The sequence below is a fragment of the Neophocaena asiaeorientalis genome, unplaced genomic scaffold (assembly GCF_003031525.2).
Source record: "Neophocaena asiaeorientalis asiaeorientalis breed wild unplaced genomic scaffold, Neophocaena_asiaeorientalis_V1.1 scaffold220, whole genome shotgun sequence".
Classification (NCBI taxonomy): domain Eukaryota; kingdom Metazoa; phylum Chordata; class Mammalia; order Artiodactyla; family Phocoenidae; genus Neophocaena; species Neophocaena asiaeorientalis.
This window is the reverse complement of record NW_020174042.1, coordinates 5,769,522-5,786,579: the sequence shown is the minus strand read 5'-3', so window position 1 is coordinate 5,786,579 and position 17,058 is coordinate 5,769,522. Positions and strand designations below refer to the sequence as shown.

At 39.9% G+C, this 17,058-nt stretch overlaps 1 long non-coding RNA gene across 1 annotated transcript in view; it reads right to left on the bottom strand.

Annotated features, from left to right (window-relative positions):
- Positions 1-14,349: 14,349 nt before the first annotated feature.
- The window catches only part of LOC112405437 (uncharacterized), an 8,386-nt gene continuing 5,677 nt past the window's right edge, over positions 14,350-17,058 (bottom strand). The window contains exon 4 of the long non-coding RNA XR_003004334.1: positions 14,350-14,385. This is a non-coding gene — a long non-coding RNA (uncharacterized LOC112405437). The remainder of the gene's footprint in view (positions 14,386-17,058) is intronic.

Below are 17,058 nucleotides of genomic sequence, written 5' to 3'. Positions count from 1 at the left end.
TCCAAAAGAATGAATATTTATTATGCAAATTCAAGCACGTCTGGCTGCCGTGAATTTAACACTCCATAATTAATAACTTTCTGTATCTCACTGAGCACATGAAAAATCTGTATGTTTTACATTTGCAAAAATATAATAGCACCACATTTTTTAACCACAAAGGTTTTCAAGGGCCCACTGTAACTCTTTTCCAAATTTTTATTAATACCTTTTCCTTACTGAAAAACACAATGTGATTATCTCCATTTTAAAAAAATGCACTAGAATATTTATCTTTGACCTCTTCATAAAGCAACGAGAAGAGAGCTTTCAATTGACTTTGTAAAGCACATTCTAAACTGTTGCATGATGGGAGAGGACCTGACCTGACAGTTCCTTATCCACATGATTGTGGTAAAAGTAGACATAACATTACGGCTCAAACAGAACAAAGATGAGCTTACAAAGTACATGGTTTAAATAATTCCAGAGCTTTGGAACACAGATCTCTTTTTTCAAGACACGAATCTCATGTAACCATAATCATGATTGGCGGTGGGGAAGTTTAAAAACAGAGTGTCCCCCAAACCCTCCAGACTTAGTTATACCACAGCTAAATCAGGTGATTCCAACACATGATTCACATCCCACAAAAAATGAAATGTTTACAAAAACAAGGCTCCCAAAGGATAAAGTAGCCTTTTCTCAAAATCCATTCAAAATTTTAAGCCAATCTTTCTATGTTTTGCTTGCCATAACTACCAGGTTTCCTATTCTAAAATAAAAGGTTCATACAAACACACACACAATTTTCACATCTAAGTTTTAGCATTCTGACATATTTTAAAAGCAACTTTGCCTTAGCAGATTCAGGTCACAAGTCAAGACTATTACTGTACTGATTTGTATATACATACATTTTTTATTATGGAAATTTTTAACCATACACAAAATGGTAGAAGAAATAGTACAGCAAACTCCCATATACCAATCACCCAGCTTCTGAAATTATTAGAGATATTAGAGATATTTTTAAATGCAAAGAAAAATTTACACAGCATCATACCTTTTCCTGCCTACAACTACAGAAACAATAATATGACCACCAACACTGAATGCGTTATAGAATATGAGCTGTTTGACCTGCAAACACATTAAATTTTGACCCTGAAGTGCCCAGGGGAGTAGCTGCATAGAGTAATTTTCCTAAATCCCTTGTATAATAAAATTGATGCTAAAAATTCACGTTGACGTAACATATGATTTTTTTAAATTTTTTTATTGTTATAAAGTTATGCATTTTCATTTTGTAAAGTTTGCAAACACAGTCACACAAATTTGCATATGGGTGGGTATTTTATGGTATTATGAAATAACTGTTCTTTTTTTTTGGTGAGATAACAGTATTATGTTTAAGTAAGAGTATTATTTTTAGGAGGTGCATTAATGAAGTAATTGAAGGAGAAATGTTATAATGTCTGCAACTTGCTTTTCAAATGATTCAGCAAAAACTGTATATGTGTCTGTGTGTGTGTGTCTGTGTGTGTGTGTGTGTGTGTGTGTGTGTGTGTGTGTGTGTATCCAGGGTTGGCAAAATATTTCTGTTAAGGGCCAGACAGTAACAGTTTTAGGCTTTATAGACCAAAAGAAAAAATCAAGGATATTTTGTAGATAACTGTATAACTAGTTAAAATGTTGCTGCTTAAAAATGTAAAAACCCTTCTTTAATTTATCAGTGTTGTACAAAGACAGGTGATAAGCAAGATTTGGCCTTGGCCTTAGTTTGCCAACTCCAAATGTAGATAGACAGATACATAGATACATATAGATAGATATAGATAGGGTAAATATGAGAAAACTAACAACTGTTGAGTCTAAGTAGAGGGCACGTGGATGTTCATTGTATTAATCTTTCAAATTTTCTGAATATTTAAAGAATTTCATAATAAAAACTTGGGGAAAATACAAACACATAAAAACACCATGAAAATAAATATCATCCACAATACAAGTACCTAGATAGAGATTAACGTCTTGGTAAAGTAGATTTTATTTTTAGTTCTTGGAAGGTGTGTTTTTTCCAACTATAATGAGATCCTACTCCGTATAAAGTTTTATAGCCCGCCATTTTCATTCACCATTGATTCATAAGCATTTTCACATGTCAGCATCATATAATGGACATATATATTCCACTGAACAAATGTTTTAAGATGTCTTAACTATTTCCCAAGCATTGAACATTCAATGTGTTTCCAGTTCGTCACCCACACAAATAAGAATTTTTTAGCTTTTTTTCCATTTTGTACTTTTTATTTTGAAAAATTTTAAAGCTCTGGAAAAGTTACAAGGGCAATACCACGAACACCATATACCTTCCACCTAGGTTCACCAATTGCTAACAGTTTAACACATCTGTTAATTCTCCCCTCTGTATATTTATTATTGTTATTGTTATTTTGAGAATCTTGAGTATATTACTCTTAAATTTCTTCCTAAAATATATGAAAACCACTGAAGAGCTGATTTCCTCAGGGTTTCCAGTTTTCACAGCAAATGTCCTCTGAGACCTAACTGATCTTGAGTGGCAGAAAAAAGACTCAGAAATATACATATATGTTAACAAACCTAGTAGCTATTTTTAAGGACAAACTCAAATTAAAATCTTCACTTTGCCAACAAAAAGTTACATCATGTATTATTAGGAGTTAGATCTCTAATGCTTTACTTACTCTGTAAAGAGACACAGCCCCAAACACATTTTTCCAAAATGAGAATGTGACGTGTTAGTGTCATATCACACCTCTGTTGTAATTTAATTTTCTCTTTATACAGATTTTGCTCTGTCTCCATCCCCATCCAGCTTTGTGGGAAAACTCACCAAAGCTGCTTTGAATGTCTTTCTTTGACTCCACTGCCACCTAGTGTGGAGAAAAAAGAATTCTGGGCTCTGTAAAAAAAAATTGAATGTGTACTATCAATATTTGCTTACTTATCTGGATTCAAAGCCTGTTTTATTGCAGAATAAACTCTTGGGAACTACACCCACCATGGTCTTCTTGCTTTGCATTAAGTAAGAATTCTACAAAAAACAATCATACTTCAAAAATTAGACTATATTTCACGTTATTGTGAAACAAGGTGGGAGATAAGGCTTGGTATTCCCAACGTCCCTGTGGCCCACGTGGCCCTTTCACTCCAATCACATACTCAGGTCGTTAAGGTGGTATTTTCCTTCTTTCCAGTGTGACAGGTTGGAAAGCGGGTGGAGAAAAGAGGGAAAGAAGGAGAAATTCAAAGGAAAGAGGAGGAGAATGAGAGAGGGTCATAGATGATGGGAAACATAATAATAAAGACACTAAAAAGACTAAAGATGGCATATAGACACAAGAAAAGAAAATGGAGAGGGAAAGCAGTGCAATGTTAGAATAAGAGACACAGAGCCTAGAAAGACAGGGAAATATAGGGGAAGATGCAAGGAACCAAGGCAGAAAGAGGAAAGAAAAGAAAAGGGGAAGGTGAGGGGTGCCAGGGTTAGGTGGTCGTTCATTGATCAGCCTTGGGAAGGACCACCAGGCCAGGCCCGCACACCTTGGGCAGTTTAGAGATCTCAGTCCCCCCTGACCCCACATCCCACCCCATTGCACACACACTTCTGCTCCCCAGCCCTGCTTCGTCCTTTCCCTGATGCCCACCGCCTCCTTTCCCACAGGACAACTAGGGTATTTGTTACACAAGCTGTCCACCAGCACTGGAACATAAGCTCAAGGAGGGCAGAGATCTTGGCCTTTTTTTTCTTCCTGTTTTGTTCTCTGATGTATCCCGTGTCTAGAGCAATGTCTGGTACATTATGACATGCATTTAATAAACATTTATTGAATAAATGAAGGCATGGGGGGCACTTTAGAAATGGACAAGAAGATGTATTTGTAACGTTTGTTTTGCATTATGACAGTGATACCTTTTCTCCTGGGCAGATCACATTTTCATTCACAGGTTACCAGCTGGTTTTCAACACATCCTGCTACAGACATAATGTTGTGTCCCCCTCAAATTTATATATTGAAACCTAACGCCCAATGTGATGGATGGTATTAGGAGGTGGGGCCTTTGGGAGGTGCTTAGGTCATGAAGGTAGAGGCCTCATGAATGGGATTAGTGCCCATATAAAGAGACCCCACAGAGCTCCCTCGGGCCTTCTACCATGTGAGGACACAGGGAGAAGTCTGTGACGCAGAAGAGAGCCCTCGCCCAACCACACTGGCACCCTGATCTTGGACTTCCAGCTCCAGAACAGTGAGAAATAAACTTCTATTTTACATAAGCCATGCAGTATTTCATTACAGCAATCTGAATGGACTAGGACACTTCCCTTCCGAGGAGACAAGCACTTGTTAAAAATTACTGGCACTCAACTCAACAGTGGTTCTGAAAGTCAAATTCTGACATCAGAAACAGAGGTACCGATAGGAAACATGTAATAGAATCAACTCACGTTTTAGAGACGACAAAGCAAACTAGAGAAGAGATAGGTCCTCACTTCAGGCTAAATCTTAGAAAGAATGTTCTAGAGCAAGAAAAGCAAGTTATAAAAGGTTGTTTTGTTTCTTGCTATTTAATATGTTTAAAATTTCTCCTTTTCCTACATTTTCCTCCTTGTAAATTATACTAGATGTCTTATCTTTCCAATACCAGGCTCAAACAGATAAAATGATAACTGAATTACTGAACCTTATCAGTATAATAAAAGACTCTGAAAAGCTCATTTAAAAAATTACTTAGGAGTTAGAAGATGACAGGAAAAGATAGCAAAATCTTTAAGAAGGGCTGTAGAAAGGGAAAGCTTAAGGAAGATGTTTCTCTATCTGAAATTTGAAAAATGTCTGTGTGACAATGGCACACTTCATTACACTGATTGGAAACATTAGTGGCAGCTGAATTCAGTACTCAAAAATCAATGAAAAAGAATGTTTTCAAGTATCTCATGGATGGGCCTTCACTAGATGGAGATACAAAGGCTGATTTGAAAATCTGGTGCTTGAAGCACATTTGTAAAATGTTGCTGATTCTACAAGTGCTCACACAAATAGGTCTTGCCAGCCAGACACTAACATTGCTTTCAGATCGCACATCAAAATTTTCCAAGCATTCACACATACGTTATCTAATTTGGTCCTCCCAATATGTCTGTGGTATAGATAGGACCAGGTATTATCTTCAGCTGCACCGTTTTGTGGCTTTAAAGGAGGGAAGCTGGATTTACCCTATTTTCCCATCTCAGCCTCCCATGTCATGGACATGATAGTCGTGGCAGCCCAGGACCAGAGGTCTCTCCCACCTTCCACCAGACCACTGTGTGTCCTGGAGCAAATATCATGGCGCTGTGCATCCTAGTGGGTGAATGCACAAGGGGTTCTACGTCTCAGATGGGACTTCTAAATAGTTTGGAGGAAAGAGCTGGTCACTGTCTGTGACCACAGGCAAGTAAACTCTTCGGGCTTTGGATTCCTCATTTATAAAGTGATCATGTAGTTCTGTGTGGTCTTTAAGGTAGTGGATTCCAGACAATGAGTCCATGGGTCAGTTTGAAAAAAAAATTTCTTTTTAATTTTAAGGATTAACATAGGCTTGCCAACCCTTTATGTGCAAAATAAATTCAAGACGTCGACAACTACAACCATCTACTCACCCCACCCCTCCTCTCACCCTCACTACAATCAGTGAAGAATTGACACAGAGATCCAAATGAGGACCCAAAACCACTTTGTTACGGGGTTGGTCAAGTGCCAAGTGCTCCACAGAGTAATAGGGTGCCTCAGAAAGCTGAATAAGGGGATGCTAGCTGGCATCTCTGGAGGAGTTGGGTTTAGCAACCACGCCTGACGCCAGTCAGAGCAGCGCAGCGTGTCAGGGAAGGTGACTCCTCTGCCTAGAGGAGCTGGGCCTGTGCTCCCCACACCTGTCCTGGTGGCTGCTTCTGGGGGCTGAGAAGTGGGCAGCTCAGCTACTGCCCCAGAAGACTCTGAAGCAGGTCAAAACAGAATGTTAAGATAACTTTAAGGCCATATACACTATAGGCCAAAAGTCATTGCTTTTTCTGTTTTCCATTCCAAATGATATTCCATTCAATACTCAACATCACTCACCAGAGACCTTGCAGTGAACACCAGACAAAAGTCTAAAATACCCTAAATAACACAAAGCCAGCAACACATAAACGCCCAAATTTTAACCTAAACCTACATCAACGATTCCATTTCCAAAGAGAGGTTGAATTCCAAACAGGAAATCCTTTGACCTGGGTCAATTAAAGTCCGAAGACATTAAGGTTCAACATTTTCTCTCTCTCAGATTGCTGTATGGTACAAATCTTCTCAAGAACACAATCCTGACAGCAGAATTGTCTCTTTCATGAGTGTTACAGACAGAAGCTCATGGATCTCAGTGGCACCAAAGGCACTTTTAGGAGCAAACCAGAGGTTAGAGGTACCATCCACATGCAAGCTTCCAATGGGATGGATCCTGAGAGAGGAGCCATGGAAATTGTGGCACTCCTGTATCTCCTTGATTGCCCTATCTGTGCTTCTCAGCTGAGGTGAAGAATGTATCCCACATCTTCTTCCACTCCCCAGCTCTATGCTCAGGAAGATGCTAGGACTCTCTGTGCATTTTTAGGCCATTCCCAGAACTATTGGTACAACGGATACCAGCTGCCACGTTGAGGGTCTGGCTCAAGTTCCCATAGAGAACAGTTATATACATACAGTGGAATTATTAGCCAAGCTTAAAAAAGAAGGAAATTCTGACACATGATACAACATGAATCAGCCTTAAAGACATTATGCTAAAAGTGAAAGAAGCTAGTCACTAAAGGATAAGTAAGATTCTTCTTATATGTGGTACTTAGAATAGTCAAATGCATAGAGACAGGAAGTAGAATGGTGGTTGTCAGGATCTGGAGGTAGGAGGGAGTTATTGTTTCATTGGTACACAGTGTCAATTTGAGAAGATGAAAAAGTTCTGGAGATGAATGGTGGTCATGGTAACCCAGCAATGTGAATGTACTTAATATCACTGAGCTGTACACTTAAAAATGGTTAAGATTGCAAATTTTATATGTATTTTACTACAATTTTAAAACTTTTAATCATAAAAAATCTCTTAGCCTGCTTGTAGAACTACAAACACCGTTGTACGATTCTCTTCCATGATTCCTTCCAGCCCTTAGCTATGCAGTGATGCCAGAAACAATGAGACCGTCAAAGCATCGAGGCTCTTTTACTAAATTCTATAGCCAACCCAGCCCTTCTGAACTCTCCATTTTGATTCATAGAGGAAGGCTCTTCCTCCAATATTTCCACATCTAGGCCTATGCTGGGAAGAGAGCTTCCACTCCATGCTCTTGCCATCCAAAAGGAAGAGAAGCACCTAATCTGATCGATGAGCTGACATTCACAGGGTGTAGTTCACTGGTGGGCAAGGTCTGGGTGAGAGTTCACTGCACCTGTATGTCTCTTTGTGCAGTTAAGCAGGCTAAGCCCAGCCCAGTCTAGCAATCCAGAATTCTATCTCTGCTCCACCTTCTCTGCCTGTGACTGGGTGTGAGTCAGATCAGCCTTGTGGAGTGGACCCGGTTGAATTTGTTTGCAAGGGAGGGAGAAGACTGCCCTCTGGACTGGATTTAGAGTGTTGCTGAGCCCTTGCCCAGCCCAGGACCAAAGTGATAGTTTGATCCCCATCTGGGTCTCAGTTTCTTGAGCCTCTTCTCCTCCAACAGGGGCAAGAGAAGCAAAACTTTACCTTTACCTGTCTTAGGCTTTCAGCTGGGGCTCTTAACAACAACAAATTAACAAGAGAAAAACAAAGCATGCAGCTCACATCAGTCAGCAGAAATCTAAATGAAGAATAACTCAAAGCGGTGGCTTAGAACTCTAGCTTATATAGCATCTTCAACCAAGAACAGTAAATCTCTAGAGAAATGATAGGACAAAGGAAAGCAGTTTTAGACTTCCAAGAGCAGCAAACTGTGGGGAGGTAACCATATGGGAGGACACTAGTGGAGTAAGATTTGTTTGCAGATTCTTCTGGTGTCTCTGGGCTGATAAGAGTCTATCTCCAGTAAAAGGAGAATTTATAGGGAGTTCCCTGGTGGCCTAGGGGTTAGGATTCTGGGCTTTTACTGCTGTGGCCCAAGTTCAATCCCTGATCAGGAAACTAAGATCCTGCAAGCTGTGCCAAAAAAGTTTAAAAATTTGAAAATTAAAAAAAAAAGAATTTATACCCTGCCTTTAGGCAGAAAGCAGGGAGCTTTTCCTACATTTGCTGCTTCTTAATTGCTTTCAGCTCAAAACAACTTTTTCTGTCAAAGAGACATATTTTGGGGTGACATATTCTGGTTTTCTTCACAAGAAAGGGGGCAGCAAAGAAAAGGTAGAGAATGAAGGTTTCATTCCCCTCCAAATCAGAAAAGTAGAACAGATATTCTTTTTTAAAATCTCATTTTAAATTGAATACATTTTGCTTTATGCAAAAATCACTTTCTTGTTTCTTTGTTTTTCATTCTGTTCATATGCTGAAAGTGTCCTAATTATCATCAGTCCATGAACATAAATTTGAGGAACACTTGAGGAGTATTCCTCTGAAGTACATTTTGCTCTAAAATTCTGTGATACTATTACTGTTGTCTCTGATTCCACCACGCCTCCCAGAATCCCAGGAAATGAAGGGGTAATAAAATATGAGTGTGGAAACCAGGTTTTAATGCCTTACAAAATGCTTTATGCAGATAAATATTTGACAGATAAAAAAAAATAAGGTCTTTTCTCCTGTGCCAGGGCAATACAGGACCTCATCTAAACAAACCATCTGTTTATCTAAATCCAGGGTCTGCTTGGACTGGGACACTCTTATGTAGATGGAAAAAAATATATATATACCAGCAGCGACACAGCTCTGGGGCACACTGCATCAAAAATGATTTCAAAATAGGTACTCAGTTTATTTTTACTTCATGAGGCTGCCCGAAAATTCAGGTTTCTCTGGTTCATCTCCTTTGTGTTAGTATTTATTTATTAAAGTGAAATGATCATGTCTTTGTCATTTTATACACACCAGGCGTAAAGTTAAAAGTTACTTTAAATTGCCTTCATTCCATGAAGTTCTCCAGGTATCTGGGTTTGTGAGAACTCATCTATTTCTCTGACAATTATTAGCTCATTCTCTCTACCACGTTCCCATGTAGAGAGGGAGAAAGAGAACTCTCTGTCCCCACCCCCACATAAAAAGCCATTCTCTCTTTGCAAGTAATTTTCTTTTCAGCTGACACGTCCTAGATTGTTCTAAAAAGAACAGCGGCATGAGAAAATACAAGAACAGATGATTCAAAGACTCCCTGGGAACTGCCGAGCCAGCTCCTAATTGCAAATGCAAGGGTAGGCGAAACATCTGTATTCTGAGTCACTCCATTTTTCTAGAAGGGAGGATGTCGTTAGCCCTCCCGCTGCATGAACCTCTGTGGTCTGTAAGTGGGCCCCAAAGCTGGTTCACGGTGTGCTAGATCTAGATCTAGAGACCGCAACTGAGCTCCCAACCCCCGACACACACACACAAACTCAACATATTTTGAAGTCATCTTAATTAATTGACCACCTGCCTCTGAGAGTCTTTAAGTCTGTATTTTTAATAATGAGTATGCAAAGCAACATGTGTGTGTCTGTGTGTGTTTGGGGAGGAGAAGGAAGTAAATAATCTTAAAAACCTACACAGGTTTCTGACCTTGATTCTCTAATGCCTGGAATGATACAAATTCAGGGATACGGCCTTTTGTGGAAAGAGATCCTAGGAAAAAGTGAAAAGGGAAGCAGATTTTTTTCTAGAAAACTATAAAAAGAGTTATTCCGAAAGACAGCTGGTTAAGGCTTTTTGATTAATGAATAACAAAAAGATGATGGCAAGAGAAAAGTAAGACATTGATGAGTGAAAACGAGAACTAACAGCAGTGAAGGCAGAGTCAAGTTCACCAATGTGTTTTTAGGCCTTACTGTCTCTTCTGATGTGACTCCTATGGCGAAATTTCACTGTTTATACAGAGAGTGTAAACAAATCTGTTGACCTAACAAAACACTGGTTTTCATTCCTCAAACCTTCCTCCCCCAGGCATGGTAAATAGCTTGACATTTAGGCTCATGGGTTTTGGTGTGAATCAGAGGTTCAAATCCTGGCTCTGCTATTCATAGCTGGGTGTCTTAGGACAAGCTTACTACCCCCTCTAAGTCCCAGTTTCCACACTTACATGATGAGGATAATGGTCAGGTCTGTCTTGAAGGGCAGCTGTACGAATATAAGGAGATAATGCAGGTAACCGCCACAGTGCAGCTCCTGGCACACAAAAAGGGCTCCAGAACTGTTGGGGTGGAGTGGGATGGCCGTTTGTTGTTGATTTATCTAGATAAAGGCTCACACTTATGAACACCTGTTCTCCAGGGTAGGCACCAAAACCTCAGACCCTAAAGTGACAACATCACGAGAAATGCTTGTACAAAATAGCTCTGGGTAAGGAAATGCAACAAAACCTGAAAGAAGAACTGAGGATGCCAGAAATACCCACTTTGAAAACTATGACAGGCTCAAGTGATTGCAAGAGGAAGATGGCACATTACGATACGGACTCCCTGAATTGGCCACGGGCACTACCTGGTGATTCCAGATACTAAAATGGTCTGTCCTCAATCTGATTTTGCCCAAATGTCCTCAGAGGAACACTTGAGAATGTGATCTTTTCTGATGGAAGAAATGGGGAGACAGATGGTGGCTGGAAGTAACTGTAGGAAGGACCTGAGATAGGACAGCGGTAGGAAGAACACACCTTAGGAAGTGTGAGAAAGTTATTCATTACCCTCCTTTCCTCTCATCCTCCCTTTCACCAATCTCTCCCCCAATGCCATGGCCTAGAGCACTGGACAGTCTTCACACTTGACCAGAAATGATACCATTGTAATGTAACATAATGATGTATTATTTTGTTATTACTTATAGTAACTAGTACTAGACCTCATCTTCCACGAGGTCTATCTTTGTTGGGAAAAGGCCTGGGTCAGTCCACTCAGAGTAGGGGATACCTACAGGGTCACAGTTGTTGGCTGGTACCATAGCTTCTGCAAAATTATCCTGCATGGGGTAAGATGCCTGTGACACTCCTGGAGTGGAAGAGGAAGAAGAGTCAGGAGAGAAGAGGTAATTGGAAGAGAGAGAGAAGAAAGAAGAGTCAGTGAAATGATGGGAGGCTGGGTAGCAATGGAGGAGACAGCTCCTCAAATTCTCACAAATACCACTAAACCCATGAAAACTTACTGAGTTCAGAGGTTACAAAACAGAATACACAATCAGAATCAGGAGCTAGAGAGGCAATGTGATTAAACATGCATGTACCTACTAAAGGCTCAAAATGTCATGAGCAGGTATGGAAAGCTCAAAAAGACCTAGAGAAAATGAGAATGTATGAAAGTGGCATGCCAAGCTGAGGGAACTGCCTGGGTTCACGCATACCTGCAACCATGCACACCATCACTCATGCATCATTATTGGTTGAACTCCTATTGTGTGCCAGGCACCGCACTAGGCTGTGGAACACCATGGTGACAAACCAGAGTTCTTGCTCTCCTGGTGTTTGCACACTAGTGGGAGAGGCAGACGTTGATCAAGTAATTGCACAAGGGACTGCCCTGGTGGTCCAACGGTTAAGGATCCACCTTCCAATGCAGGGGATGCAGGTTCAATCCCTGGTCAGGGAAGTGACATGCCACATGCCACAGGACAACTAAGTCCGCACGCCACACTACTAAGCCCATGCACTGCAACTACTGAGCCCACGCACCACAACTAGAGATTCTGCATGCCGCAACTACAGAACCCACGTGCTCTGGAGCCCGCATGCCACAACCAGAGAGAAGCCTGTGCACCACCCACGTGCCACAGCTAGAGAGAAGCCCACGCGCCACAACAAAGATCCTGCATGCCGCAAGTAAGACCCGACACAGCCACAAATAAATAAATATTTTTTAAAAAGAATCCTCATAACAAGCTCTTTTAAAAAATTGCACAAACATTGGTAAAATTATGATTGTGAGGAGTGCTATATAGGAGGAGCACATGATACTATGAGAGAATATAACAGAGAGATTGGCCCAGCCAGAGAGATCAGAGAAGCTTCCCTGAGTAAATGATCTTATTGATCTTACTGATCTGAGCATTGAGTGATGAGATGTTAACTGGGTGAAGAAAGGGGGGAAAAGCAGCCCAGGAAGAAGAATATGTGTACAGGCCCTGGGGTGGCAGGTTTGAAGACTGAGAGAAGGCAAAGTGTGGCTAGGGAAAAGAGACCCAGGGAAGAATGGGCAGCATGACGCTGGAAGGCAGGGAAGGAACAGGCTCCTCGGAGACGGCAGACCATGTGATGCTGTCAGTCTTTATCTTAAGGGCAAGAGGAAGTCATCATAGGGAAATTGACAGGAACCCCCAAGAAAGTCTGAAAATGGCAAATGAGACCCCTGTTTACACTTTATTTCCACTTTCCTCGGCATCTCTACTGACTACCAATCAATGACAGCTTGTGTAATAGCATGCCCCAAATCAGAAATGTAAACATTTAATTAACTTTGTTAACCTACTGATTTCATTTAAATAATTAGTATTTTTAAATGAATTTTCCAGCAACATACAAAAAAACTCTCAATTCTGAACCACCATCAAAACACAAATGCCCAGTATGTAAATTCATAATTCAGTAGTCTTCCATTACTTAAAAAATACTGAATTAGGAATCAAACAGCCTCAGGGTTTTTTGTTGGTTTTTTTTGCGTTATGCGGGCCTCTCACGTTGTGGCCTCTCCCGTTGTGGAGCACAGGCTCCGGACGCACAGGCCTAGCAGCCATGGCTCACGGGCCCAGCCGCTCCGCAGCATGTGGGATCTTCCCGGACCGGGGCACGAACCCGTGTCCCCTGCATCGGCAGGCGGACTCTCAACCACTGCGCCACCAGGAAAGCCCCCAGCCTGAGTTTTAATTCTGACTCTGGCACTTATTAGTCACAGGGCTTTGGGTTATTCCCCAAACCTCTCTGTCTCAACTTTCCTCGTCTATAAAATAGGGTAATAACCCTTGCCCAACGTACCTCACAGGTTAAAGTGAGAGCCTTTTGTAACACCAAATAAAGAGATTATTATTAACCTTTCTCCAAATTGCAAAGGCAAATACACGACTTATTCAAATCAGATAACTTTTTTTTTAACCTCACATATCAAACTGTTTTGCAATATTGTTACAAAATAATGCTTTAAGGTCATTGCCCTCTAATACATTACAAAACTACTTGTGTACATAAAACCACCAAAATTCTTTGAAAAGTTTTTCCCTTATAGGTTATTACAAAATATTGAATATAGTTCCCAATGCTATATAGTTGGTCCTTGTTGGTTATTTATTTTATATATAGTAGTGTGTATATGTTAATCCCAAACTCTTGATTTATCCCTCCCCCGTTTCCCCTTTGGTAACCGTAAGTTTGTTTTCCATGTCTGTGAGTCTATTTCTTTTTTTTATAAATTTATTTATTTATCTTTGGCTGCATTGGGTCTTCGTTGCTGTGCACGGGCTTTCTACAGTTGCAGTGAGGTGGGGCTACTCTTCGTTGAGGTGCACAGGCTTCTTGTTGCAATGGCTTCTCTTCTTGCAGAGCATGGGTTCTAGGCGCACAGGCTTCAGTAGTTGTGGTGCACGGGCTTAGTTGCTCTGTGGCATGTGGGATCTTCCTGGACCAGGGCTTGAACTCATGTCCCCTGCACTGGCAGGCGGATTCTTAACCACTGTGCCACCAGGGAAGTCCCTGTGAGTCTATTTCTGATTCATTAGTATGATGATCTCTAGGTCCATCCACATTACTGTAAATGGCATTATTTCATTCTTTTCTTCAGCTGAGTAATATTCCATTATATATATATATATATATATATATATATATACCACATATTCTTTTTTTTTGGCTGCGTTGGGTCTTTGTTGCTGCATGTGGGCTTTCTCTAGTTGCAGCGAGTGGGGGCTACTCTTTGTTGTGGTGCATGGGCTTCTCACTGCAGTGGCTTCTCTTGTTGAGAAGCACGGGCTCTAGGCGTGCAGGCTTCAGTAGTTGTGGCACGTGGGCTCAGTAGTTGTGGTGCATAGGCTCAGTAGTTTTGGCGCATGGGCTTAGTTGCTCTGTGGCACATGGGATCTTCCCAGACCAGTGCTCAAACCTGCGTCCCCTGCGTTGGCAGGCAGATTCTTAACTACTGCCCCACCAGGGAAGTCCCAATGTCCCACATATTCTTTATCCATTCATCTGTCGGTGGACATTTAGGTTGCTTCCATGTTTGCCTATTGTAAATAGTGCTGCATGTATCATTTATATTTACAAAAAAGAAAAAAAAAGATAAACAAGAAACAAATATGCTTATCTATGGGGGTTGGGGGAAATTGAAGAGATGGAAAGGGGACAGGACCTGTCTGAATATTTTGAATCATGTTAAGCATTTCACATATTAAAAACAATAAATTAAATCAACAAGAATGGGTAGGTAGGAGGCCCTGAAAGTGAAAGTGAAAAAAATGAATTACCTTGATTATAACCAAGTTAATAATACAAGAAAAAAGAATTAATCCAAAAAATATCTGAACATAATAACAAATTATTCTGACTATACACTTTCAGCGGGATATATTCCAAGGACAAAGAAAAATCTCAAACGTTACTTGGTAAGCTTGTTTTGGATAATGCTGGTGAAATAATTCTGAAACTGTTTTGTGTATGTTATAGAAATGAGCAAATGAGTAAATATATTGATGTTTTGAGGAAGCAGGGAGTTCACTGTGGGAAAGCAAAGAGACAAATATGGAATGGAGGTAGAATTCTATACTACTGGATGGGATATCAATTAGAGTATCATTATGAACTCATGGATTTTAAAAAGTGTTTCTAGTACTGTCCATTGAGAGGACCTAAAAGCAATTCCACCCCAGAGCAATGAGCACACATGGCACCCAGGGCTTGTTTTCTAAACACCATTCCCCAAACCCTTTGGGAAAATGCATAATTTCAAGGTGAGCCTGGAGCATTTTCTAGTGCCAGAAATTAAGGAAGTACTCGATACTGAGGAAGATACATCAAAGAGATATAAGAACCCGTTTAAGGGGCTGCCACTTGCCAAATTTGGGACAATATGAGCATCAAAGTGAATAATGACAGGAATGGATTATAACACACTGAATAAAACAGAATCCATGAGTCTACACTGATTTTTTTTTTAATTTTAAAGCGATTAGGAGGAAAAAGGAAAGACTTCCTTTATAGAAGAATGCTAACTAATAAACATAAAAGAGATGATAGAAATAGAAAGTCACTATTTCACAACTACCATATTAATATTTGATTTCAGGAGAGAATCATCAATGGATACTAAAACCATTGGGAAAAATATGGGGAAACAGGATCTTCACACAGTCCAAAATATCCCATCACAAGTCGCTCATTAACTACAAAGGGAAAAAAATGAATCTTTATAATGGAGAAATACAGTAGATAACACCTTAATCAAATAATCCAACTGATCATCATTAAAAGGACATATTTACATCATATATCCTCTGTTGTGATACACTCAGATGTGTGATATATCACCTATTAGTATTCCTGCCAAAAATGTTTACCCTAAGTCTAACCATGAGGAAACAATCAGACATCTGCAAAAGAATGCACTTGGACTCTTCAAAAATGTCAATATAATGAATAATAAAAAAAAAGACTGTCAACCTGTGCTACATTAAAGAACAGAGACATGAAAATAAATACAATACGATGCATGATCCTTGCTCAAATCTAGAATACCAAAAAAAAAAAAAATGTTAAAGGACATTACTGGGACAATTGCAGAAACTTAAATATGGACTGCATATTAGAAAGTAGTATTATGTCAATATTAAATGTCCTGAGTGCGATAATTGCACTGTGGTTACAGAAGAAAATATCCTCATTTTTAAAAGATACATGCTGAGAGTTTGGGGGCCTAGGTGTCTAGATATCTGCAACTAACTCTCAAATGGTTCAGCTAAACACTACACATATGCACAAAGGGAGGAAAAAAGGGAGGAGGGAAAGGAAGAAAATGTGTTAAAATTGTTGAATTACATAAATGATATATAGATATCCATTGTATATTTCTTGCAAATTTTCTATAGGTTTTCTATTTTTCAAAATACAGTGTGGTTGGGGGAGAAAGGGAGCTTTTCATATGGTCACTGCAAGACGACAGCATAGTTAGATATACTTAGATAACCTGAGAACCAGTAAGTATTCTTTAGTTGGGTGAATCCTTGCCAAGAGTTCAAGCTCCAGCAGAAAGCCTCCGGAAGATATTGGAGACAGTCAAAGTTAGCAACAACAAAATTAACTAGTTAATACAGGACACCCAGTTAAATCTGCATTTCAGATAAACGAGCAATTTCTTTTTTAGTATAAGTATGTCCCAAGCATTTTATCTGGCAGCCCCACTCAGAGAAGCACTGTGGTCTGTTCCATGCCCAGGGGATAAAGTACAACAGTTCAAGAATACTAGAACCGTTCAAGATTAGAGCCATTGATATTTTTTATTTACTATTTTTATTTAATCAAAGTCTACTCCATTTTCTTAATGAAGACTACTCTTCAACCTATATTTTCTCCTTACATATGGTTGGTACAGCCCTAATTTAGGCTTCATTTTCTCTCTCTGAATTGTGAAGCTTTCCCCCACTTCCACCACCTTTGACTTCTAAATACTACTTTCCCATCCTCTTCACTACCTTTCTCCCTTCTCAATTTCTACCTGTTTGGCTCAGGAGAGAATAGTTTCAAAGCAATAGATGATACTTAGCTGGGACTGTTTCTGGAAATTTGAGTCACTGTGTTAACCCCACCCAATGTCATTAGTTAAATGCCTTAACCTAGGCTGGTTGGGGATCCTCCCCTCCCAACGGAACCCTTGGATGTCTTTTTTTTTTTTTTTTTTTTTTTTT